The 8125-nt window shown below is 40.5% G+C and overlaps 1 pseudogene; it reads left to right on the top strand.

The window, feature by feature from the left end:
- The first annotated feature begins 796 nt into the window (after positions 1-796).
- LOC116858389 overlaps positions 797-8125 on the top strand; it is a 35770-nt pseudogene continuing 28441 nt past the window's right edge.

Here is an 8125-nt window from a genome sequence, read left to right as displayed (position 1 = left end):
AAAACAAATGTAGGAAAACACCTCTTTAATGGTGTGAGATCTGAAGCAGTTTGTGAGGGTGGACAGTTCCTATCAAATTTTATTTTTTTAAAAGATTTTATTTATTTTTTTATTTGACAGAGAGAGAGAGAGAGAACACAAGCAGGGGGAGTGCGAGGGGGAGACGCAGGCTTCCCATGGAGCAGGGAGCCTGACGCAGAGCTCCATCCCAGAGCCCTGGGATCATGACCTGAGCCAAAGGCAGATGCTTAATGATTGAACCACCCAGGTGCCCCAGTTCCCACCAAATTTTAAACTGTAAGTTATTCTCAAACAGTCTCTTGCTGGATAAAGAAGTAAAGAAATTATTCCAAAGACTCAAATCTCCACTGCTAAGTTTTCTGGGGGTAATGCTAATCTTGATAAAGATTTGTATTACACTGGTGTTTGCAACCATCAAAATTTAGAATGATCATTTTATTTCAAAGGAAAAGACTTGAAACAAATATTGAATTCTAATGATATGTACGTCAAAGCATTTACGGACAAAGTTACCAATGCCTATAATTTAATTTGAAATGAATAAAAAAGTAATACGAGTTAGCCTTCTGCTCCTTCCCATTCCACAGATAGCCACATCTTTTGGTGCAGTGCCAAGCATATCCTGGAGACATGAGGGTGAAGGTTGGTGTAAACTGATCTGGCCATATTGGTCACCTGGTCACCAAGGGGCCTAAACCTGGCAAAGTGGATATTATCACCATAAAGTGACTCCTTCATTGACCTCAACTACATGGTCTACATATTCTGGTATGATTCTACCCACAGCAAATTCAATGGCATTGTTAAAGCTGAGAACAGGAAACTTGTCATCAATGGAAAACCTATCTCTATCTTCCAGGAATGAGATTCTGCCAGCATAAATAGGGTGATGCTGGTGCTGAGTATGTTGTGGAGCCACTGGAGTCTTCACCACCATGGAGAAGGCTGGGGCTCATTTGAAAGGTGGGGCCAAGAGGGTCATCAATCTCTGCCAACTTCTGCTGATGCCCCCTTATTTGTGATGATTGTGAACCCTAAGTATGACAACTCCCTCAAGATTATCAGCAATGGCTCCTGCACTGCTAACTGCTTGGCCCCCTGGCCAAGGTCATCCATGACAACTTTGGCAGCATGGAGGGACCCATGACCAGAGTCTGTGCCATTACTGCCACTCAGAAGATGTGGATGGCCTCTCTGGGAAGCTGTGGCATGATGGCCGAGGAGCTTCCCAGAACATCATCCTTGCTTCTACTGGAAACAAAGGCTGTAGCGAGATCATTCCTGAGCTGAAGTGGGAAGCTCACTGGCATGGCCTTCTGTGTCCCCACCCTCAATATGTCAGTCATGGATCTGACCTGCTGCCTGGAGAAGGCTGCCAAATACAATAACATCAAGAAGGTGCTGAAGAAGGCATCAGAGGGCCCCCTCAAGGGCACCCTGGACTCTGCTGAAGACCAGGTTGTCTCCTGCAACTTTAACAATGACACTTGCTCTTCCACTTTAAATGATGGAGCTGGTTTTGCTCTCAGTGACCACTTTGTCAAGCTTATTGCCTGGTATGATAATGAATCTGGCTACAGCAACTGGGTGGTAGACCAGTTCCCTGGACCACCAACCCCAGCAAGAGAAAAAGGAAGAGAGAGTTCCTCAGCTGCGGGGGAGTCTTTGCCCCAATTTGTTCCCCAACACATTGAGAATCTCCCAACCTCTACAGTTTCCATCCCAGAACATTTGAAGAAGGGGAGGGGTTTGGGAAACCCCATGTTGTCAGGTAAATAAAATATATTGTACCCAGCCAAAAAAATAATATGAATATAAGGTTGGATAGATAGAGAGTTATGTGGTAAATAAGTAGAGTAAGATGTTAATGTTAACAATCAGGTCATAGGTATAAGGGTGTTCTGTGAAAAATTATTCAAATTTTTTACATGTTGGAAATTTTCATAATAAAATACTGGAAATAATCACTGTTGGCACTCCACTTGCAGTGTTCTTGAGGCAAACTTTGATCGACGTGGGGTGAAAATCCTATTTATCCAATATTTATTGAGTACCTACCTTGACAAAATTTGGTGCTGGGTGTGAGATTTATTGAGATGCCATGCTTAGTAGTCCTCCTCTTAGAGTAGTCCTCTACTCTTACATACGACTAGTGGAGGAGCTCCAACCTCTCCCTTTAACTCCAATTCCAGCAGGAAGAATACAGACAAATGTATCCCAACACTCTAGGATTCATGGATTGATTTATTTAGGCCTCCTTCCTTTCCCTCCTCCATCCCTCCGTCCCTCCCTCCCTCCCTTTCTCCCTTCCTCCTTTCTTCCCTTCCTTCCCTCCCTCCCTCCCTCCATCCATCCATCAGTGTGCACTTTATTTCTCTGTTTGGTGTGAAGCATTGAAATAGTGTTTAAGACACAGTTCTACAATCAAGAAGCTTAAAGTGTAATGGGGATCTCAGCATGAAGTCACTATTCCTTCAAGTTCTACTCTGACCTTGTTTATTCATACTTTCAGACAAAAATCACTTCAAAATGAGGGATGTGATGTAAGATATATGAAAATATACTTGTGTGCATCTGGAAAACTTCAAAAGTAGCATTTTTTAAAATTTTCCTGGTAATTTCTAAAGCCACAAAATATTCCAGTCACAAATAAAAAACCAAGGCTTTCCTGTGGGAAACTTTAGAGAAAACCTAACAAAACTTTCCCCAATTGGAGTAAACCATTAAATACTTAAAAGCATTTTAGTAGCATATAAAACCAAACCAAGTTCTCTGAAAATCAAATCAAATGCTAAGATTTAAAAAGTCCCAACTGAATGCATCTCACCCAGGTCCTGCCAAGGGAGTTACTGCTCCCTCCAGAGCTGTCTCCTTTTTTTATTGGTTTTAATTAAGTTTTACAGAATAAATTAGTTCACCATATTTGAATTACATTTGCACACAGAGATGAAAAGTTCTTCTTTCTCCCTTCCAAATCAGGGCTTTACTGCGGAAAAAGCAATCTGTGTGATGCAACCACCATTGAAGCTCCAGTCAATAAAAAATGTCCAATGAAGTGGGAAGGAGAGGAAATGGGGAAAAGAACCAAAGAGGAGGAAGCAAAAGCAGAGGAAACAAATGGAGAACAGAGAAGAAAAACTAGGGAAAGTAGATGAAGCCACAGGCAGCCAATGACTTGATACTCTTAAAAGCCGAATGCCAAAATCTTACTGTGAGATTCTAAATACATCTCTGGTTCCTTTTGCCAGTAAACTGCTAGTTGAAAGTCTTCATATCCCATTGTTTTCCATCAGAAATAAGAGTGCCAGATACTCTGTGATCCTAAGAATCAGTGATCTAAATCCCAGGTTCTTGGCTTTTTAAAGAATTTATTTGTTTATTTCAGAGAGGTGGCCTGGTGGGCCTGGTGGCCTGGTGGGGTGTGGGGAGGGGCAGAGGGAGAGGAAGAGAGAATCTCAGGAAGACTCCATCTGGAGCCCAGAGCCTGACACTGGGCTCAATTTCAAGACCCTGAGATCATAATTTGAACCGAAATCAAAAGTTGGATGCTCAAATGACTGAGTCACTCAGGCATCCCTAATGACTTTTTAGGATCATCTACAACAGGAAAAATATTTCTCTCACCTATTTCTGTTTTGGTACTATAATTCCTAGGAGTTTTTCTTTACTTGCTTTAGCCTTAGTTTAAGCATATAATGAAAAACAAAGAAACAAAAGCCCATGTTAGACTAAAGAGTGAGCTTGAAACTTAGAGTGGTAGGTCCTTCCAAAGATGGTGCTTGTCTTTTCTCTGTTTTTATTTTCCATCTTGAGAATTAGAATGACTGTGATGTGGGTTTCGAAGTGATTTGGCTGATTATATATACACATTTCTGAAAGTATCATAAGATTTTATTCATTGGGATATTTGAGTTACATGGTACATTATGGAAGTGGGAAATGAAGGGAGTATTGGGTATTCCTGGAAACAGACTCTGAGACGAAGATTAGCTTGCAGTGAATTATGAAATGCTTATGGGATTGACAACTGCATAAGCAAATGGAAGGAAGCGGGATTGGGCATAGAGTGTGATGGAGTCTCAAAGCAGGTCTTAGCTAACTCACGGGGTTTGGAAGCTGGGACAACCTTCCATAGTTGTTCCTTTTGGCAATAAGAGGTTAGGCCCTTATACTTCTGTATTGACCAGTCAGTGGATGCCAGCAGCTCCATGAGACAACATACTATTTGGTGAGAGCCTCTTTAACAGAAGGACCTCTGAAGAGGGCTGGCAGCTGAGACAGTGGTCACCAGCAGCATTCCCAGCAACTGTGGGAATAAATCATGCCTTCCTGGAGGGAGATTACAGCATCCATTATAAGGGACATGTCTTTTTCCTTTACCTTCTCTTCTATGTCTCTTAATATATGTCTCCTAATATATGGCAGCCACAATCCCACATGGTTCTTTAGGTCTCTCCATAGGCATGTGGTTAGCTTAGGCTACTCCTTCTCAGGATTTTGTTTTGTTTTGTTTTGTTTCTGTTTTCATGTTGGTTCCCTGAGCAGCTAAAGCTGTGGCTTAAATTTTCCAAACAGCTTATCTTTCACCTTTGGTTTGAAATTGGAAAGACCGATGTGCCTCGATGGAGAAATTCCACTGACTCAGATTGCTAGGCTGGGGAGGGGCAAAGCCTGACCCATCAGTGAGAAATGTACAGGTATAGGATTGGTTTCTGCTAATTTTTCTGATCTGTTTTCTGGTGCAGAAATGGATGGTGGTTGTTTTTCTGTTTCTTGCTCGTAAGGATTGTTAATATGAGTTTCAAGTCAATCCACTGGTGGATCTATATATTTTCCTTGGAGAGCTTAAGAAGGGCTCACTAAATAATATTCTTTTCCACCCATCAATCTGTGTTAGGAAGATGTATGACTGGTATCTAAGGCGCTGTCAGTGTGTTATTTTCCATGTTCCTCTCACATGTCAAATATAAAAATACAGCCTGTCAGTGTAAATGTGATATGGGGCATTGTTCAGAGAGACTGTGAAAAATCCTGCAGTGCTCCTGATTCATCATTTCAACAGCCTAATCATTTCATAGACCAGTCTAAACAAAACAGTTAAGGGCATTCTGACTTAGGGGTACTGAATCAGGGTTGATTCAGAAAGGACTGAGAGATCCCATGAGAAAAAACGCTTTGGAGAAAATAAGAGAAGTCTTGTCTTTGTCCTCAAGTTCATAGTTACTGATCTTTTTTGGAAGGTTGTTTATCAGTTAATTATTCTCCGCCACACCCTGCACCCTGACATTTTGCCAAAGTGGCCAGGGGGCCTCGTTAAATCAGAATTTCTACTTTCAGCTCACCTGTCACAGCTAAAGGCTCCCTCAAATGCATTGACATCGATTAATATTTAATGATTGAATAGTAGAAATATTGGCTCAGCACTTTTTACTTTTTCTTCCTTTAAATTAAAAAAAAAAAACCCTTTAGAATGGACTCTGCTTCATGTGCACTCAGCTTTAGATTTCTACAATGTGAAATTTATGTGGGTGTCAAGAAGGGTAAAAGACCATTGTCCTGTAGAAGGCAATATGTGCTCTAGGAAAAGGCTAGCCTGTGCTGGAAAGAGAGAACTAACATTTAATTAGCACTCACTCTGCCAGGCCCTATATGGATTATATAATTCATATAGGAATTCTATAATTCATATCCAGTAGTCACAATACATCTACAAGGGAGGTAGGTATCTTTATTTCATTTACAAATGAGGAAACTGCTTTAAAGAAGTTAGGAAACTTGTCTGAGGTCACATACTCAAATGGCAGCATCAGTATTTGAATCTTTCATTGTTCGGCCGCATGGTCCATACTCTTTCCAAACACATGTTGCCTCCCTGGATCAGGAAGCCCGAGTCCAGCTGAGCCAGTGCCTTATTTAACTCCAGCAATCATTTTCTGTCTTTGTGTCTCCACTTTCCCATCGGTGAACTAGGCTATAAACTAGATCTTGAGTTCTAATTTGGGTTCTTTAAGACATTGAGATTTTTGGTTTTAAATCAAGTTAGCTCTCAGTTTATAGGAGCAATACCTTACAGATAATTTTTTATGGTTCGCAGATGGAAAAGGAGACTAAGAAACTTTTCCTTCCAGGGCAAGTAATAACATATATAAACATGCTTTAAAAAACTTTTAAAATATAGGTGGTGTGCATTTTTAGGGAGATTGATCATCATATTAATGACAATGGAGAAGAGGCATGTTCAGGTAGAAGTAGAGTAGGCTTTGGTTTGGACAGGTAAGTTAAATTCTGCTTCTGGTTCCCATTAGCTCTGAAACTGGGACAAGCTTTGTAACTCCTACAAGACTTGGTTTCCTTATAAATAAAGTAGGGATAATAATAACTACTTCACAGAATTTTTGTGAAGAAGGGAAGAGGTAATATTTTTATGGGGCCTTGAATAGTGTTTTGGCATATAGTGGGCCCTTGTTAAATAAGAGATCGGTATTATTGATATTAAAAAAGAAGTGTCAGTCATTATCAACCTTCATACCAGGTTAGTTCAATTTTGTCATTTGTTGACAGAGAGCAACTAGACACATGCCAAAAGGGAACATATAGATGAAGACACAAAGAAGTCATTTTGATAACTCGACATCCTAGCTATAGTGAGGTTCGTGAGTAGTGGGTTTCAGTAAGCATAGAAGATAAATTTAATTCAGGTCTGGGGGTCAGAAGAGGCCTCCTGAAGGAAATACCTGCCCTGAGTTTTAAGGCATATAGGTTTGCCAGGAGTTGTGGGTTTCTGGCTGTCCCACAAAGTGTTCTCTCCTCTGTAGAACTAGAGATACAACTTTGCATATGGTGCCCAGTTTGAGACAATGTTACCCAGCCTCCTTTGTAGCTTGGGTGCGGACTTTTGACTAGTTTATCATCACTGCTTAATGTATGTACAATATGCTTAAAAGTATTCACCCACCTGTGTATGAGCATTTTGGTTGTTACAAATGTGACAAGACTTTTCAAATTGCATACTTTAAATATGTGCAGTTTGAAGTATGTAACATATACTTCAATAAAGTATAAACCAAATAACTAGGGAAAAAAAGAAAATAGCTTGCTATTTAGTTTTTCTTTTTTTTCCTTCCTGTGGACTGAACTACAGATGTGGTAGTGACTCATATTTGAAAATGCAGTCAGAGACAACATCCTAAGAGATGTCAGAGCAACAAGATAGCAGGCATCTGGGTCATGCTTGCATTATGGCACAGAGCTGCCATGTCAGCGGGGAATTATTCTTTGGATTGGCAGATGAAGGAGATACTGCCATCTATATTATTGAAGCCATGTGTTTGGGGGTATTTTTGTTGTAGTAGCATAGTCTTTACCCTAACTATACTACATCAGGTAATAATACCAACAAAATACAAAATCACTTAGTATTTCTCAAAGGATTGTCCATGTGCCATCTTCATTAGAATGACCTAGGCTGCATATTAAAATGTAAATTTCAGGGGTGCTTGGGTGGCTCAGTCAGTTAAGTGGCTGCCTTTGGCTCAGGTTATGATCCCAGAATCCTGGGATCAAGCCCTGCATCAGGCTCCCTGCTCATTGGGGAGCCTGCTTCTCCCTCTCCCACTGCTGCTCCACCTGCTTGTGCTCTCTCTCTCTGTCATATAAATGAATAAAATATTTAAATAATCCTAAAATTTGTATGGAATCAGAAGAGACCCCGAATCACTAAGGAAATGTTGAAAAACAAAAATAAAACTGGGGGCATCACGTTACCTGATTTCAAGCTTTACTACAAAGCTGTGATCACCAAGACAGCATGGTACTGGCATAAAAACAGACACATAGACCAGTGGAACAGAGTAGAGAGCCCAGATATGGACCCTCAACTCTATGATCAAGTAATCTTCAACAAAACAGGAAAAAATATACAGTGGAAAAAAGACAGTCTCTTCAATAAATGGTGCTGGGAAAACTGGGCAGCTATATGTAGAAGAATGAAACTCGACCATTCTCTTACACCATACACAAAGATAAACTCAAAATGGATAAAAGACCTCAACGTGAGACAGGAATCCATCAGAATCCTAGAGGAGAACATAGGCAGTAACCTCTT

The sequence above is a fragment of the Lontra canadensis genome, unplaced genomic scaffold (genome assembly GCF_010015895.1).
Source record: "Lontra canadensis isolate GAN:19392208 unplaced genomic scaffold, GSC_riverotter_1.0 scaffold3, whole genome shotgun sequence".
In the NCBI taxonomy this organism is placed as follows: Eukaryota; Metazoa; Chordata; class Mammalia; order Carnivora; family Mustelidae; genus Lontra; species Lontra canadensis.
This window is presented reverse-complemented; position numbering and strand designations above follow the sequence as displayed.